At 45.5% G+C, this 18,536-nt stretch overlaps 1 protein-coding gene and 1 long non-coding RNA gene across 2 annotated transcripts in view; both read left to right on the forward strand.

Annotated features, from left to right (window-relative positions):
- Positions 1-882: 882 nt before the first annotated feature.
- LOC117059113 lies at positions 883-2,698 on the forward strand. The gene is made up of 2 exons (XR_004427894.1): positions 883-921; positions 2,550-2,698. It is a non-coding gene; the product is annotated as an uncharacterized LOC117059113 (long non-coding RNA).
- A 3,231-nt stretch (positions 2,699-5,929) lies between these two features.
- PLEKHM1 (pleckstrin homology and RUN domain containing M1) overlaps positions 5,930-18,536 on the forward strand; it is a 38,178-nt gene continuing 25,571 nt past the window's right edge. Inside the window, exon 1 of the mRNA XM_033169632.1 lies at positions 5,930-6,020. The gene's annotated coding sequence lies outside the window, so the exon portion shown is untranslated. The remainder of the gene's footprint in view (positions 6,021-18,536) is intronic.

Below are 18,536 nucleotides of genomic sequence, written 5' to 3' on the forward strand. Positions count from 1 at the left end.
GTTCAAAATTCCCATTGTTCTAGGTGTGTTTTTGCGACAGGGAATTTCATTAGCGCAAGTAGTTTCTGAGCTCTGGGCGCAGTACTGCGCCTAAGATTTCAGATTAAAACTGCAGAGTGGAAGGAAAGGAGGACCTTTTTCTACCTCCTCATTTCCAGCTACTCTCTGAAGACTGGAGAATAGACCCCCTTAAGAATATTAGTGGGGTGGGCAGTGGAAGGACTAGACCGTGTGAAAAATGAACGTAATATTTTAGCCGCAGTTCATTCATTTTCAGCTTTGTGTTCTTGCTATAAAAAAGCGCGCCCAGGCATTCCGTTGTTGTGCCCACAACCTAGGTTTTTAAAGTGCCATTTAGCTCCTCACTTTCATATCTCCATTTCTGACACGGAGAGGGTCAATTGGAAAGTGCTCAGAGATGTGGGTTGTTTCGCAGCACTCAGTTTGCTTCAAGCTGCGAGGGAACAGCAACTATTGCTTCCACACCTTGGGAATTAGGAGTGTCCAGAAGCAAAAAAGAGGACAAAGCTTCTAGCTATGCAGAAGAGGCGATTTCAGCAAGGATCGCTCGTTGCTGTCTGAAATTTCGCTCTGCTCTATAACGATTAAAGGGGCAGGAACCCGGTCCCCTTTTCATCTGCCTACTGCGTTTGGAATCCAAAAGTTGCCCTTTTCCACTGCCCCAAATGTGGTCATGAACATGACATGGAGTAAAAGCACACACAGCTGCAATTTAGGAGAAGGGAGGGAAGGAAGGAAGGAAGGAAGGAAGGAAGGAAGGAAGGAAGGAAGGAAGGAAGGAAGGAGGGAGGGAGGGAGGGAGGGGGGATGCATTGATCAGCTGCAGTGACATAACTCCTGCTTTTCTCTCTTGCTCATCAGGTCTTCAGGGGCAGAGGATGATAGTGGGTCAAAGAAACCGTAAGTAATGCCAGAGTCAGTTCCTTCTTCCATTTAAACCAGAGGTGGGCAAACCTCAAGCCTGGGGGCCAAATATCTGGCCCTTGGGATTCTTGGTTCTCTGGATGGAGGATAGAGAGGATTATGTGAGTGCAGGCAGAAACTCGCTTACTTTGCGAATGTTGCATTTATTGCTTTCCCCACTCTTGCCTCTGACCCCACCCAGCACTGCTGTATGTGCCCCAAAGGTTGCCTTCAATCAGAGAAAAGTTTTCCCAGCCCTGCTTAAGATTGTTTGATTTTTAGAGCTCGGCTACATAATGCATCCTATTGCAGATGCGCGATCTTCAAAGCGCAGATAATTGTGCAAAGGTCTTCCTATCTTATGAATGTAGTTATTGTTAGAAACAAAACGAAGCAACACGCAGTACTGGGAAAGGAGAAAGGAACTGAGCTGTGGAGGAAAGGAAGTTGTGGAGGGGTTGGGGAGTAAGTTGGGAGGCAGAAGCAGTCCACTTCTGGGTGCCATTGGATGGATTTTTTCATTTAACGTAGAGGCTCAGAAATCGAAACATGTACTTGCTTCATAATATCTGGAGAAGGTGATTTCCTCCCGCCCGGCCCCCTTCCTTTGATCAACAGCCAGTCCCATCTTTTATTCTGTTTGGCAGGAAGGTTTTTGTCTTTCTGGTGCTGTGGTGCCAGACATTTTGCAAGTGCTATGCAAAGAAACAATTTCTTTCCCGCCGCATTTTCATGCACATGACCTGTTTCTGGCAGAATTGCATTCCGTGGCTTCTTTGCAAACCAGACGCGGGATGCTGTGCATCTCTCTCTAAGCAAACTGGAGTCTTTTCCATTTATTTATTTTTAAATTGGATCTCCAGTATATATTTGTTTAAAAGACAAGTCAGGAGAACCGCTGGAAACTTAAAACCTAGAGACAAGCAGGGGGGGGGGAAGAGTTGGAAGTGTGCAAAAAGAGGCTTCCCATCCCAGAGTGTAGACACACATTTCTTGTGCATCCCACTCTCTGATCAAACAGGTTTTGCAAGTGTGTGTTTGTGTGTGTGCGTGCATTAGGCAATAAACCTGCAAAACCTGTTTGGCTGGAGGCAAAAAATGTGCGCACATTCTGAGCAGCGACACCACTTTCAAACGACCTGCCTTCATCTCTCTGTATTCTCCATCTCTAGTTCCGAACTGATAAAAGACGTATAGTAGGGAAAGGAGTTTTCTCTGGATATCCCTACCTTTGAAGGAATACAGGGTATTTGCATGGGTGTAGCCATGATTTTTGTTGGGGAAAGCAGCCCAAAGTTGTTGCCCCCTAAATTTGTTAAGCTTTTTTTTGGGGGGGGGTGCAGGGCATAGCTGTCAACCCTCCCTGCTGTTTCCCAATGGTATAATAAGGGAATTTCCTGCAAAAAAGGAAAAGGTTGACAGCTATGGTACAGGGGGCAGAGTTTTTTTTGGGGGGAGACTTCTGCTGGGGGGGAGCGGAAACAGCAGTACAAAACAAAAAGGCTGGGTCCCAGTTCTTAGTCTGCCACAGCAATGGCACTGGGGGAAAAGTTTGCAACACTCGTCGGAGTAGAATCCAGTTCAATTGGTTCAATTTTAACCTCGTCTTCCCTTTTCATTTGCAGGAGTTCAGCTGAAGAAGGCGAAGGGGGGGATGAAGAGGAGGATGAATGATTGTCCTTTTGTGAATACTGCTGTATATTATCTAGAGCACTTTATAAAGTACTATTGTTGTTTATAAGGAATATTATTAAATGCATTCCTCTGAAAGGTACCCTTTTCGTTATCGAACGTTTTTTGTTATCTCATGTTTAGCACTCGTACAAGCCGGGGGAAGTTCAAAGCAGTTCACATTTACGTCTGTAAAATAACTGTATCCTACTTCACAGCCTCTCACGAAGCTCCCAAACCTACTTACAAAAGACTCCAGGAATAAAACTAATACCAGGCAGCACAGAAATAACATGGGGTGCATGTGATGCCGGGATTATTAAGCCAATTGCTCCTGGCCTCAACGTTTTGTGATTTCAGCTGCCACCTGCTAGCCAGCAACTCTCACTAAAGACCTCTGAAGCAAGGGAGTGATTATGATGGAGGCAAATCTTCCCTTGATGACAGTAGGCCATCAACAGCTCTCTTGGGGATCTTCACAACAACTCTGTAATCCTCGCCAGGGTTACTGTCCTCATATTGCAGAGATATCGAGATATGATGCCAAGAGATTACAGCTTTGCCTAAGGTCACAAGCGAATTCATCCTACAAGTGAAATTTGAACCAAGAAAATATTATCTGAAGAGGTGGGGAAAAGGGGTAGTTTAGCCTCGCAATTGCAGATTAAAGCATGAATGATTGCTGGAAAAAACAGGGAAAGGCATTCTGTGTATGGGCCAGAGTACTCTTTCTCATTTACTTATTTACTTGTATATTGCAGGTCTACATGCAGGAAGCGAGAACTAGTTCTGGAGCGCCCAAGTGAGTCCTGGCACAAATTTGAGTCCTATACTCTGCGCATGGTCAGAGGGGCTCCACCCCAGTTCCATGTGACCTCTGTTGCTGAAAACTATTCCCCAAGCGAAGCCCTAGTTTCCTTTAAAAGATAAGCTGCCCTGCCTTTCGCACAGGACATGGGCCTAGCCAGGAGGTTTTGGGGGGGGGTAGGTTTTTTGGGGGGGGGGCAGAATCTCAGATTTGTATTGGTTGGGGGGGGCACCTGCCTATGGCCCAGGAGTATTATTTTAGGATCTCACATTTTCCTAACTGAAAGCTACCAGTTCCCAGGCAGAGACATGCTGGAGGGAGCAGGGAAAAATCTCCTTCTGGTCTATTTTTAGAATGCCTGCATTTTGCCCGCGCTCAGATATGCTCTTGTCTTCTTTACTACATCTAAACTATCTCGTTTGGGGGGGGGGGGGTTGTTCAGTGTGTTGCCCGCTTTCAGCCAGTGAAATCCCAGAACGGGTGTGTCTGCCAATCATCGAGCGCAGGCATCTTTGAGTAGTTGGGATCCAAGCGCAGAAAGGGGGGGAAAGTTGGCCGGCAGGGGGCGCAAAGGAGTTCAGAGAAAGACCCGCTTCTGTTTTCTGCTCCTGCCCTATCAGATCGGCGTATCCTTTGCCCCGCCCAGTCCTCGCTATAAAATATAGAGATAAAAATAGAGTGGCGCGCCTGGCACAGGGCGGGGATTTCTGAGCTCGCATTTTGAAATCCTTTAATAGCGTATTTCGCTTTTCCCCTGTGCAAATAGAAAGACCTTATTAGCCATAGAAACTATGGCGAAATCTAGGCTTGTGCAGTAGCTGCGATTGATCTGGCAGCAGCCTGAAATAAAAGGTGCCAGCGAAGGGAGACTGGTTCCTTTTTTTCCAGCTGGTGTATGTGATTTCTGAGGTTTTAAACATTAAACACAACATGCTTTCCAACATGAGGGCAGTTCATTATCCTCATATAGTAAGTTGTGCTGAGAAAGTGGCTTAAGAGCGCTGAAAAAGGCTTCTTATCCGGAGTCCATCTTTCTCAAGAGTCAACAATATTTACCTGCCAACTGGTAGCTGCTCACCAGGTTTTCATGGCCATCCTGGCTCTACCTTGAGGTACCAGGGATACAGGACCAGTGCAGGACATTTTGGCACCTGAGACAAACCACAAAGCGGTACACACATCCCAACCAGGGAAGAAGGGTTAAGTGAAGGTCTCGCATCGGGAACAAAAGGAGGAACAAAAGATCTGCATCAGGAACAAATCAAATCCCGACAGTTGAACTGGGGAACCAAAGAATGTTGTAAAGGGAAAGGGGGCATTGCTCCGAATCAGGCCAGACAGGACACCCCAAAGGGCATTGTTCTGAACTTACAGGCCCAAAGGAGGGCCTGATCGAGTGGTCTGATGCAGGGATTTCAAAGAAGGGTGTCGGAAACTCTGGAAGAACCAATTCTGATGTTTTATTAAAGAAAGGTGTAAACTTATTATAACACAGCATGCAGAGCCTCGCTGCCCTTACTTAACAGACGCAGGGCAGGCACCGCAATAGGGAGAGGTTGTCCCGACTTGTCTGCAAAGTGCCAATATGTTAAGCGTTACTTATACTGTACAGAAGACGGTGTATTTCAATTTGGCCAGAACTTCCCATCCATCCACTTGTCCCATGGGGGCATAAGTGACAACTATCCAAAAGGGGGAAAGAAAGCTCCCCTCTCTGGGCCACGAGCCCAACATCCTGGGGCCCACAGATAAGCACAGCATCAAAGCAAACCAATTAGCACATAACAAAGCAAGTGAGCTCGTTCTTGTAACAACCACCCATTAACTGTACACTTATCTTGATTACTAAGATGCTGAGTTTGCAGAGCTTCCGGAACAGATCTCACCTTTGGTGGTCCCCCCCCCCGCAATTTTCTCCCAAGGTTTGAGAGCAGCACCTTCTACTCGCTGAGGCCACTGTAGAGGTGTGGCAGATCCAGCCTCCAAGGAGCATGCAGCAGCAACAGTGGACAATGCATTTCTTGAGCGGGCTGGCCCTGCGGGGATTGAACCCAGGGCTTTCCGCCTGCAGATGCAGAGCACATGCTCTGCCGCTGAGTTGTGGCCCTTCGTTGCAATGTAGCCCAGCTGCAGACGCAGCTGTCCCCAAAGTGGGGGCGGGGGGGGCGTGCAAGCAATTGAGATAATCACACTGGGGATATCAATGAATGAATGAATGAATGAATGATTTCCCCCGCATAGCCTGAATGGGGAATACGCTGCTACTTAACCACATTTTCCCGCTATTATTTTTTAATAATAAATAAAATAAAATAAAATATTTCCCCCGCGTAGCCTGAATGGGGGAATACAATACGCTGCCTGCTGCTTAATCGCAGCCACTCCCGGTAAGGGAGAGGCTGGACGGGGCGGGGACAAAGAAGGCTTTGCAGCTGGCAATTTGTGACCTCATGGGCCGCTCTACCCTTTTCTCCCCCTACTTATCTCTGCGGCTCCTCGGGCGGTGGTGTGACGTCAGGAGTCGCGGCGCTCCCGCACGGGCGCCTCTTGCTTGTTCGGAGCTGACTTCCGGGTTCCCTCAGTCCAGCTCCGCCATCCGCGTCGCGCTGCTGAGCTGGTGAGAATTACTCTCTTTCTTTCTCTCTTTCTTTCTTTCTCTCCCCCCCTCCCCGCCTTCTTGTCCGCCATTCTCTTCAAGCGCCGCTTCTGGTGGAGGTGGAGGCCGTGCAGAGAGAGGAGGAGTCGGGGGAGCATATTCAGGGGGAAGAAAGTGGGGGGGGGGTTGATGACACTTCGGGGTGTAGAAAATGAAGGGTTAAGGTGCGTGGACGGGTGGGACGAAGAGGAATAAAAGCTCGGTGTCAGGTGAAGGGGTGGATCTCTTGAGATAGAGGTCTCTCTCTTTCCCTGTCACCCTTTAGTGTGACCAACAGCAGCCACGCTGTCACCCTCTCTCGTGACCAATAACAGAACCCAGCGCAGGGTTGCTAAGCACAGGGGTGGACTTCAGTTCTTATTTTCTAAACAATTCCTTTTGCTACAGTTGCTTTTCCTGTCACCCTGTAGCGTGACCAACAGCCATCACACTGTCACCCTCTCTCGTGACCAATAACAGAACCCAGGGCAGGGGTGCTAAGCACAGGGGTGGACTTCAGTTCTTATTTTCTAAACAATTCCTTTTGCTACAGTTGCTTTTCCTGTCACCCTGTAGCGTGACCAACAGCCATCACACTGTCACCCTCTCTCGTGACCAATAACAGAACCCAGCGCAGGGTTGCTAAGCACAGGGGTGGACTTCAGTTCTTATTTTCTAAACAATTCCTTTTGCTACAGTTGCTTTTCCTGTCACCCTGTAGCGTGACCAACAGCCATCACACTGTCACCCTCTCTCGTGACCAATAACAGAACCCAGGGCAGGGGTGCTAAGCACAGGAGTGGACTTCATTAACAGGGTGCCCTGAACCAGGAGGAAACCGTTCTTATTTTCTTTCCAAAATAGTTCTTATTTTCAAAACAATTCCTTTTGCTACAGTTGCTTTTTATGGATATTCTTAGGAGGTACTTGTACAAGTATAAAACAAAATAAAAAATATAAAAAATTCCTTCCAGCAGCACCTTAGAGACCAACTAAGCTTGTTCTTGGTATGAGCTTTCGTGTGCATGCACACTTCTTCAGATACATGCACACGAAAGCTCATACCAAGAACAAACTTGGTCTCTAAGGTGCTACTGGAAGGAATTTTTATTTCATTTTGTTTTGACTATGGCAGACCAACACGGCTACCTACCTGTAACTTGTATAAGTATAGTTGTTGTTGTTGTTGTTATTTTGCACGCACTCAGCTTGGCACAATCGGGAGGGGATTCACCTGCACCGCCATAACTCGAGTGCGGCTAAGAATGCAAAAGAACAGATAATTTAGGCTATTTATTGCTAAGTTCACCAGCAGCAAGGAGCAGCTTTAGACCGCAGTCCTATACACACATTATTGTTGTTGTTACAGGTAGGTAGCCGTGTTGGTCTGCCATAGTCAATAAATAAATAAAAATAAAATAAAATAATTCCTTCCAGTTGCACCTTAGAGTCCAGTTAAGTTTGTTCTTGGTATGAGCTTTCGTGTGCATGCACACTTCTTTAGATACACTGAAACATTATTGTTGTTATTGTTGTTGTTGTTATTAATTATTAAATTTATATTCTACCTTTCACCTGATGATCACAGCACAGTTTGTAGTATAAAAACACAGAAACGCATAACAGAGAGGCAGTAACGCACACACTAGACACATTTAAAAGGCCATGGGTTGTTTAATCCAGTGTTTTTCAACCACTGTTCCGCGGCACACTAGTGTGCCGCGAGATGTTGCCTGGTGTGCCGTGGGAAAAATTGAAAAATTACTTTATATATAGTCAATATAGGCACAGAGTTAATTTTTTAAACATTTTCTAATGGTGGTGTGCCTCATGATTTTTTTCATGAAACAAGTGTGCCTTTGCCCAAAAAAGGTTGAAAAACACTGGTTTAATCATCCCAAGGCCTGGGAGAAGAGGAACATTTTTGCCAGGCACCTAAAGATACGTAGCAAAAGTGCCGGGTTATCCTCCCTGTGGGGAGTATCCCGCAAGCAGTGATACAATGTACAAAAGGCCCATTCTTGTGTTGTGACCCTCCAGACCTCTTCAGGAGGAGACACACAAAGAAAGGCCTTGGAAGATGATCTCAGGGTTCATATGGAGAGAGGCAGTCCTTGGGGTATTGCAGTCCTGAGCCGCTTAAGACTTTATAGGTCAAAACCAGCACTTTGCATTGAAACTAACTGGCAGCCAGTACAGTTGGGCCAGAATCCGTGTAATATGCTCAAACCGTCTTGCCCTGGTGAGCAACATGGCTGCCAAATTCTGCACCGGCTGAAGTTTCCGAGCCGTCTTCAGAGGCAGCCCTATGTATAACACCTTGCAGTAATCTAGTCTTGAATTAAGACCCATTGAATTCAATGGCACCTAATTCTGAGTAGTCATGTATGGGAGGGCACCAGCTTCCACCACAGTGGTACCCCAGAGTTCACCCCTTTGCTTTCTCCGTAGTTGCTATAACGGAAAGAGTCTTCTTTGGCGATCCCTTGTAGCCGGGGGAAATTGTCTTCCATGAACATGGTTTTAACAGTGAGTCCGTAAGTGTCTGTGGAGGCCAATTCTGGATCCATGTCCTTCCACAGTGGGGACATAGGTTTCCGGGCAGGAGTCGATCATGGTGAGGGTTTGCCAAGTGTGCCTTCTTCTTAGCTTGTTTCTCCCTTTCGTCCTGAGTTGAAGCATCTTCAAAGTCCATTTCACCTTTGGTAAAGGCTGTTCTCCAATTGGAGCACTCGCAGGCCAGTGTTTCCCAATGGTTGGTGTATTTACTACATATTTTTTTTTTTAGATTTGCCTTGAGAGACTCTTTAAACCTCTTTTGTTGACCACCAGCATTACACTTTCCATTTTTAAGTTCGGAATAGAGTAGTTGCTTTGGAAGACGATAATCAGGCGTCCGCACAACATGACCAGTCCTACGAAGCTGATGTTGAAGAATCATTGCATCAACACTGGTAAAACCCTGCTCATGGGGGACACTTGCTGTAAGGTAATGTCTGCCCCCAAGCATGTGAAACTGTGGTTGGGCCACCAATGAAAGGGATCCTACAGGAGGGTGTGATGCTTGCCCGCAGACAGCGCCACATAGCACTGTACTCTTTGAGTGTGCTTACAATGTCATTTGTGCTTGCATCACCAACATCCAGCTGTCTGTATGCATTTGTGCAGGTGTGTTATGTTAGGGCTGTCAATCTGAATAAGAAATCGGGTCGGTCACGTAACTCTATATGTTTAAGGTCTATATTTAAGATTATATCTGCATAAATTAGCATGTGGAAAATAGTTATACAGGAAAAAGCACACTTGCTGTAACAAGCTACAACACACTTCATCCAGCAGAGGCATTTCCTCATTTCTGCTGAATTGAGGGGTAAGAATGTCTTTGTGTTTCTGCACACAGAGCTATCTGTTTCTATAAAGCATTCATAGTAAATCTATACTCTTCCTTTTAGGACAGCTTTCCTCACAAGCCAGCTGACAAAAACAGATTAATAGCAATTTACAGGTAACAAAATCAGCCCCAATGCGGTCAGCAGACACTCATAAATACAGGAGAATATAAAACAGCAGAATCCAGTAACTATAAACACAAAATAGAATAGCAGCTATAAAGAAGTTTTTAATTAAGATTGCCTGCAAGCTCACCTATATTTAGGTTAACCAAGGATAGTGATCTAAATGGGATTTACTCATTTGTGAAGGATTACAGCCATTCCTTTTCACATCACCAGACACCTGCAGACAGCCCGCTTGCTCTTTTTCTCTCTTGTTTGACAATTTGCATAAGTACTTGTATTTAAAATAGTATTCAGAATATTCCATCTGAATCATTGGAAGCATCATATTAGTTGTGCAACACACTGTAAATGGTTTGCTCAGTTTATTGACTAAGACAGCTGTCTTATACATTTCCCTATAGGATTGCTCTGCAAACATTATAGCTGTGCAGTGTGAATGTGTGCTTTTGAGTTTATAAAGTGTGTTTATAAAGTGTGTGCTCATTATTTCACAAGACAATGCAATAAAACCATCACGCAAGATTTTATGAGCACCTTTCATGGGACGCGGGTGGCGCTGTGGGTTAAACCACAGAGCCTAGGGCTTGCAGATCAGAAGGTCGGCGGTTCGAATCCCCGTGACGGGGTGAGCTCCTGTTGTTTGGTCCCTGCTCCTGCCAACCTAGCAGTTTGAAAGCATGTCAAAGTGCAAGTAGATAAATAGGTACCGCTCCAGCGGGAAGGTAAACGGCGTTTCCGTGTGCTGCTCTGGTTTCGCCAGAAGCGGCTTAGTCATGCTGGCCACATGACCTGGAAGCTGTACGCCGGCTCCCTTGGCCAGTAATGCGAAATGAGCGCCGCAACCCCAGAGTCGGACACGACTGGACCTAATGTTCAGGGGTCCCTTTACCTTTTTAAAAGCTCTTTCACATACTCTTCTTGAAGCCTATAGTTGCAAAACATTTGGTGCAAAGATCACATGCACTTTTTTAAGCATATCACTGCCATCAAGGCAGAAAAGTAACACTGCTGGAAATAAAGAAGGGGAAATAACTGCTTTCCACATCCAGTACCTGATGATCCCGCCCCTCCCCAAAAGGATCCCATGGGGTAGAGCTACCAAAACTAGGGTGCTTCAGATGTTGTTAGACTATCTTCCACCATCCTAGACCAATAATTGTCCTGCTGGATGGGAACTGGACTCCAACAATGTCCGGAAAGCTACTGATTCTGCACCTTGCCATACGTGATGCGAAACACACAGACAAACACAGCACCCACTCTCACCCTGCCTGTCGCGATAGGCATCTTGCAGATAAAGGTGTTATTCTTTAGTATGATCAAGATACGGAATCCAGAATGGGGCCAGGTAAATGACAGGGCTGTGTTTCCCCCACATAGGTGAATGGTTGTGTGAAAGTCTCTGCTCAAGAACCTTTTACAGATAAATTTATTGCTAACTTCGGCCTCTGCTTACCACCGTCTTGTGTGCTGTTTTAATTTTTGGAATCTGAGTATATTTTGTGTCTGGTTTTTGTTTGCTTGTTCATGGGCATTTAAGCACAGATAACGATGAACTTTGATCATAATTTGTGTCAGGGCTGAATGCCTTTCTTTCACTCATGTGAACCTTCCCACTCAGTTATGCAAGGAAACCACAGTCTGAGCTGGGAACTTGCAAAATGTGACAGTACGAGCTTTTACAATCTCAGAGGTTGGGAAATCCACCGCCAAAAGCACAAAAGTTGTCTTGGCCAAGATACTTGATTTCCTCGCTGTGCAAAAATACTGCTTGTTGCTCTTGTTGGAGGGTTCACCTGATAATTTGGGCATTTGGACAATATGGGCATTTATCACCTAAACCAGTCATGGCCAAACTTGGCCCTCCAGCTGTTTTCGGACTACAACTCCCATCATCCCTAGCTAACAGGACCAGTGGTCAGGGATGATGGGAATTGTAGTCCCAAAACAGCTGGAGGGCCAAGTTTGGCCATCACTGACTTAAACCTTTGTAACCTGTAAAGAGTGAATTTACTTTTGATAGGTCAGATGAACAGAGCTGTTTAATTACCTAATTGCAAATGGGTTCCTGCCCCCTGAAAAGGGATGTTTCTCTGTTCTGTTCATGGCCAAACTGGACATTACATGAAATGTCAAACTTATTTTGATGTTTCTTAATAATAATAAAAAAAACAGCTGCAGGTGGCCCAATCAAGACTGGGACCACGGAAAGGGCAATTGACCCTCTCCCCAATTCCACAATCCTAATGAAAATTACTTAGCTCCCCAATTCTTTCAATTCTTTCCTCCCAAGTGTTGTCTTTCCCCCTGCAAGGACAGACTAGGAAACTGCAGATTACTTTGCAGCTTCTCTCAATAGCCATCAAGTGTATTTGCTAGGGATGAGAAACCTGCGTCCCTCAAGTTCCCATCATCTCTGACCACAGGTCATGTGGATTGGGGCTGAGGGGTGTTTGAAACTGAGCGCGCCTGAAGGACCGCAGGTTCCCTATACCTGATGTGTGCAGCATTTGCCTTTATTTCACTATTTACGGGGGAAAGGGCTCCTGCTGATTTACCCCCGTTGCTGATGGTTGTAGTTCTGATTTCATTCATGTTCATAAGGGCGCTAAGAACAGTGTGGAGTACTTGGGAGTTTGTGAATGAATGAAAGGAGGACTGGCTGGCCTCGCCCATGCAGCCTCTGCTTCTGCCTGGTCCCTTGGCCACGGGGCTTGATGCCTTCTTCTTTTCTCTGGAGAAAGCCATTTGGACTGAGGGGAAATGATGTTTACGCCACATAGACTCATAGAACTGTAGAGTTGGAAGGGACCACGAGGGTCAAATCAGTGCCTCCCCATAACTCTCTTTTGCTCCCATTCTCAATACATGTTCCATGCCACTAAAAATGTTTTGGATTATTTCTCTCTCTCTCTCTGAAATCTTTTTTTTTTTTAACCAATAAAAATCCAAATACATATCCATATACTGTACAGAGATTTCTTTGAATCTCAGGACTTCCCCACCCCACCCCCTCCACGGAGTCCCATTTTAAACATTTAAAACCGCATCTTCTTCCAAACTCTCAACTTTTATGTCAATCCATATTGTCCGTGGTAGTTGTTAAGCTACAAGTGAAATCAAAATCCTGCCCATGTTTCCATCTGCTTACAGTGGTCTCCTAGATAACTTACAAATTTCCCCCATTCTTTAGTAAAGTTTTTGTCTTCTTGGTTCCTGAGTTTTCCAGTCAGTTTTGCCATTTCGGCATAGTCCATCATCTTGGTTTGCCATTCCTCTCTGGTAGGGACCTCATCTTCTTTCCATCTCTGGGTTAGGAGCATCCGGGGGGCTGTTGTTCCGTACATCAAGAGTCTTCTGCTCCTTTGGGGTGTCGGTACCTGTAATTCCTAATAAAAAAGCTTCTGGTTTTTAAACAAAAGTTATTTTAAACATTTTTTTCATTTCGTTATATATCATTTTGGATCATTTTTTTAAAACAAAAATTTATTGGTTTTCCACATCAAAACAAATACAAATACAACAAAAGAAAAAACAACAAATACAACAAAGAAAAAACAGAAATAAAAGAAAATACATACCTACACCGGAACACCAACACTCCATAAATTTAAATATAATCTTATTTCCAATCTAATTAGGGGGACTTCCCCCGTTCTCTCCTCTGCTTTCAATTCTAATTTACATTAGTAACTTTCTATCTATTTTAACAATTCATTCACCTAAATTCATAATCTTCATCTCTAAAACTTATGCCATTTAACATCAAAATATCAAAATACAACTTCTTAATACAAATCTTAACTTCTTATAATCTTATCTATCTCTTATTTCACTAAAACTGCTGCTGATATTTCTAATTCATACCTTATAAAATATTAAACTATCCTTCTTTAAAAACAGTCCAAGTATCTCTTCTCTATTCCAAATCAATTTTTAACACTCTGACTTCGGGGTACCGTGATAAGCCTTCCTGATTACACATCTAAAGTTTTTCACCCTACTCCTCTTCTTACCATTTTTTCTCCCCCCCTCGGAATCACCCACCAAGTTTCCCCCCAACCCTTTCCAAAACCATTGTCCAGAATGTCATCTTTTTCCTTGTATCTAAAAGCCAAAGCCTTGTCCCAAAACATCCTTGCAAAATCATTTTGGATCATTTCTCGTGCCAAATGGGGTATAGCAATCGAGGAAAGTGCTAAAAATGATTCTCCCTTCCCTCTCCGCTGCCATGCCCCATAGTTAAGGCAGCCTACCTACCTTGGGCTCATGAAAGCTTGGAGGTGGCCGGGGAACAGCTCGCTCCTCTGCGCTTTCTGTCATGGGGAATGCCAACAGGGTGAGCATTGCCGCAAGCAAAGGACCTGAATGCTTGTGGAGGGTATAACACCGGTCTTGAAAGACCTACATTGGCTCTCAGTACATTTCCGAGCACAATTCAAAGTGTTGGCGCTGACCTTTAAAGCCCTAAACGGCCTTGGTCCAGTATACCTGAAGGAGCGTCTCCACCCCCATCACTCTGCCCGGACACTGAGGTCCAACGCCGAGGTCCTTCTGGTGGTTCCCTCGCTGCGAGAAGCCAAGTTACAGGGTACCAGGCAGAGGGCTATCTCGGTAGTGGCACCCGCCCTGTGGAACGCCCTCCCACCAGATGTCAAAGAGAAAAACAACTACCAGACTTTTAGAAGACATCTGAAGGCAGCCCTGTTTAGGGAAGCTTTTAATGTTTAATAGATTATTGTATTTTAACATTCTGTTGGAAGCTGCCCAGAGTGGCTGGGGAAACCCAGCCAGATGGGTGGGGTATAAATTAATAATAATAATAATAATTTATTATTATTATTTCATGCCAGCAGTGCAAAGCTAGCTTGGAGGAGGACCCTGCTTCCCAAAATGCGTTGACCATTGTTATCCGCAGCAGTAAAGACGGCAGTTCCTGCAGGCTTGCAACAGCAGGGTGTAGAAACTGCGTCGCTGACATGGATGAGCCCTCTGTGTATCCTGTGCTGGCTGCACGTTGGATTTTGAAATATTCCCTTTAGGGCCAATGGCTCATGCAGATGGAATCTCACTCATTTCATAATGGCCTCCCCGGGCAGGTGATGGGGAATGAGATGTTCCTCACTCACAGGCCACTGAAGTATTTGTCACGCTGGCCAGTAAGAAACAGGTGGAAGTTCCTTCCTAACCTGCTGTGTGTTGCTGCTCCTGCCATGGGCCGTGGCAACAAAGAGCAACCTCAGAGGTAGCAGGTACGTTCGATACCTTTTTAGTGTCAGCAGTCAGGATCAGCTGCCAGAGTGAGATTGATCCCCCTAGGTGAACTCATGAATAGAGTGCCCATAAACAAAGGCGTTCGGCAAGGTTGTATATTGGCCCCCTATCTCTTTAACCTATGGTCTTCCCAGTAGTAATGTACGGAAGTGAGAGCTGGACCATCAAGAAGGCTGATCGCCGAAGAATTGATGCTTTTGAATTATGGTGCTGGAGGAGACTCTTGAGAGTCCCATGGACTGCAAGAAGATCAAACCTATCCATTCTCAAAGAAATCAGCCCTGAATGCTCACTAGAAGGACAGATCCTGAAGTTGAGGCTCCAGTACTTTGGCCACCTCATGAGAAGAGAAGACTCCCTAGAAAAGACCCTGATGTTGGGAAAGATGGAGGGCACAAGGAGAAGGGGACGACAGAGGATGAGATGGTTGGACAGTGTTCTCGAAGCTACTAACATGAGTTTGGCCAAACTGCGAGAGGCAGTGAAGGATAGGCGTGCCTGGCGTGCTCTGGTCCATGGGGTCACGAAGAGTCGAACACGACTGAACGACTGAACAACAACAACATCTCTTTAACTTATATATAAGTGATATGAGAAAACCTCTAGCCGAGTCATCTGCCAATATCCACACCCCTCGCCTTGCAGATTATAGATGTCCACTACTATTATATGCTGACGATGCAGTGATTTTATCCTACTCTCGAGTTGGTTTAAATAGAGCACTGAAGATTTTTGCTTCATACTGCCGATCCAATCAGCTAGTTATTAATCATGCCAAAACAAAAATAATGCTTTTTTCCCCAGAAGCCCCAAACAATACACTTGGAAGCTAGATGGTGTAGCTGTAGAACAAGTCACTCAGTTCCAATATTTAGGCATACTGTTCCAACAAAACATGAGGTGGACAGCGCAGATTCAGTACCTTCTCAATAAGGCTAAATCCCTGGTGTATGTATTATTTCAGTTCTACTTCACAGATGGTGCCCTGCATGCGCCTTCAGGTCTGTAAGTCGAGCATAGTAAACACGCTAAGTTATGCAGCACCACTATGGGCTGCTCTGGCAAATCTCCCCTCTCTTGAATCCCTACAAAGCCAATTCCTTCGTCGTCTCCTGAAAGTCCCCACCTGTGTGAGCAATGCGGCCATATGCGTGGAATTGAGGATGCCTTCCTTGGAGTCGCTCCTGTGGAAGCGTGTTTTTATCTATTGGTTGACACTCTGGCACAGACTACCTGAATATTATCTGGCCCAATGCTTATGGCGCGATGAGTTCATGAGCCCTTGGGCTAGTAAGATTCACGCCAAACTTTTGCTTATTGGAATTTCGCCCTTACAGATTCTGAATCAAGATCTAAGTATAGCAAAAAAAGACCATCTCCCAAAGATAGGATGATATTGAGCTGCAGCGCAATATTATGCTGGGCGGGGGGACATGCTCACCGAGATCTCTGGGCATTGTACCCCCACTTCAAACACCTGCCTATCTATCAACTCTTTCTATTGCTAGTCACCGTTTTGCTTTTTTTAATGCACGGTTTAATGCATTCATCTTCCCTTCAAACATTCTTTTTCACAGATTTTCTGGGGGCCAAGTTTCAGTCTTATGTGCCTGTGATAACCGCTCGATTGAATCCTTGCACCATATATTGTTTGTCTGCCCCTTGTATTCTGATGCCCGAAAGACTTTACTAGTTCCATTAATTCAAAAATTACCGGGGTATTTGGAAGAGACTTACCTTGCTCTTCTGTTGCAATATACAGACCCGATTGTAACTTTACGTATGGCAAAATTTCTGACCTCAGTCCTGACACATAAGAAACGCAATGGTTTGCTATATACAGTTTGAAATTTTAATTAAACTTTTATCATATTCTACTCAGCTGAGTATTTTTTAAGTTATTTTATTGTTAGTAATTGTAAACCAGTCTGTGATGTTCTGTTTCTGTTTTTGGTTGTTATGTTTATGGGCTTAAAGCCGAAATAAAATGAGTTGAGTTGTCGGCAGTCAAATTTTGACGGGGTGAGGGTGCTGCGGAGGACTGAAAGGAGCAGGCGTGGCGGAAATCCTTCCTAAAGGCCATGGTGCCTGGGCTTTGGCCTGGGGACGGGGCACTTAATATGAGGAATTGTGATTCGTTGGTTTAGTTAGCCTTACTGTGAATCTGAGAAGTATCTCTGAATGTGCTTGCTCAACCTTTTACCAAAAGGCTTAGTTGTTGAACAAATCGGCTCCCGAATGCCGCAAACCCAGAAGTGCATGTTCTGGTTTGCGAACGTTATTCGGAAGCCAAACGTCCGACGCGGCTTCCGCTTGAGTGCAGGAAGCTCCTGCAGCCAATCGGAAGCTGCGCCTTGGTTTTAGAACAGTTTCGGGACTCAAAAGGACTCCTGGAACGGACGAAGTTCAAGAACCAAGGTACCACTGTGTTTAAAAAACCTGAGAGAGGAGATTCCTCTGTTTAACCTGTTTGAGCTCTGAACTGCTCTTTGTCATCAGGAAGTTTTCCTGAAATGTCTTTAATTTTCTGGGCCCAAAGGCTCAGCCTTTCAAGTTGGGTGTCCTATTCTTCATGCCCTCAGCTACCTATTTATGCTATATTATCATTCTTATTAGACTGGCAGCAGCGTTCCATGATCTCATTCAGAGGTCTGTTGCAAATACTGGGGATTGAATTTGGGATCTCAGACACTCAAAACTTGCTTCCTTTGAATCCTGTTCTAAACCCTGTGGAATCCACATGCTGGTTGGCATCCATCTGTCTCGGGAGACAATGGGAGAGTGTGCCTTGGGAGAGGGCGAAGTCAAACCACTGGAAGGTTATAGCGCCTGCTGTAGCTGTCGACACCGATAAAGGAGAGACATGTTTCATTGCAGCCGGGGCAGATGAAGGCGTCCAGTTTTGCTGTTGCAGGTGCACCATGGCGTTTCTTCTTTCTGTGCTCCTCTCAGTGGTCATTCCTCCTCTGGCCACTGCTATGCATGCATGACCTGGCTGGTTGTCTCCAGGCGCTGCTGCTGTCTGCAAGGCGTTCCCACCTGTTGAGACATGATATTTCTACAGAGGGGGTCTTTAGACTTTTTGTTTATTTTGAACAAGGTCTTCAGATTTCCAGAGAGCTAATGGGTGGGACTCCCTGCCTGCCTGCCTCTTTCTCTTTGCATAGGATGGGCAGGAGCTGCACAGACTTCTGGTTTGTCGCGGCCGTTGGAAAGAAGCGTAGAATAGCCCTCCAGGGAATTACGAGCAACGCGGGTGTTTTTAGGGGTCTCGCAAAGGCTCTGCGGACCCCGGAACCTCAAGGGGGGTACCTTGAGAGACGTGGCACCCAGCAGCGCTCTTGCGTGCTCTCCTGCTCTTTGGACTTTGTCAATAAGTCCAAAAGACGGGATCGAGCTGCGGGCGCGAAGGGGAGGACCACGTAGTGCTCACCCAGCAGGTGACTTTGTAAAGCTTTCTCAGCTTCTTCAGAAACAATCACCATAGACAGTCCAAGCTTACAGGCGTTTCATTTGTCAGCATCCCAGATAAAGACCCCAAATGTGGGAACACAGCATCGGTCAGGTGGGAAGGAAAAGTCTCATCATTCACATTGCACGGAACAAAGTGTTTACGTCCCAGAGATGAATAGCTTTTAAGTTTCCACTGTTCCGACTTAGTCACTGTGTGACTTGTCTATTGTTGCTTATAACCTGTGTCTCATGA

The sequence above is a fragment of the Lacerta agilis genome, chromosome 14, assembly GCF_009819535.1.
Source record: "Lacerta agilis isolate rLacAgi1 chromosome 14, rLacAgi1.pri, whole genome shotgun sequence".
Lineage (NCBI taxonomy): Eukaryota > Metazoa > Chordata > Lepidosauria > Squamata > Lacertidae > Lacerta > Lacerta agilis.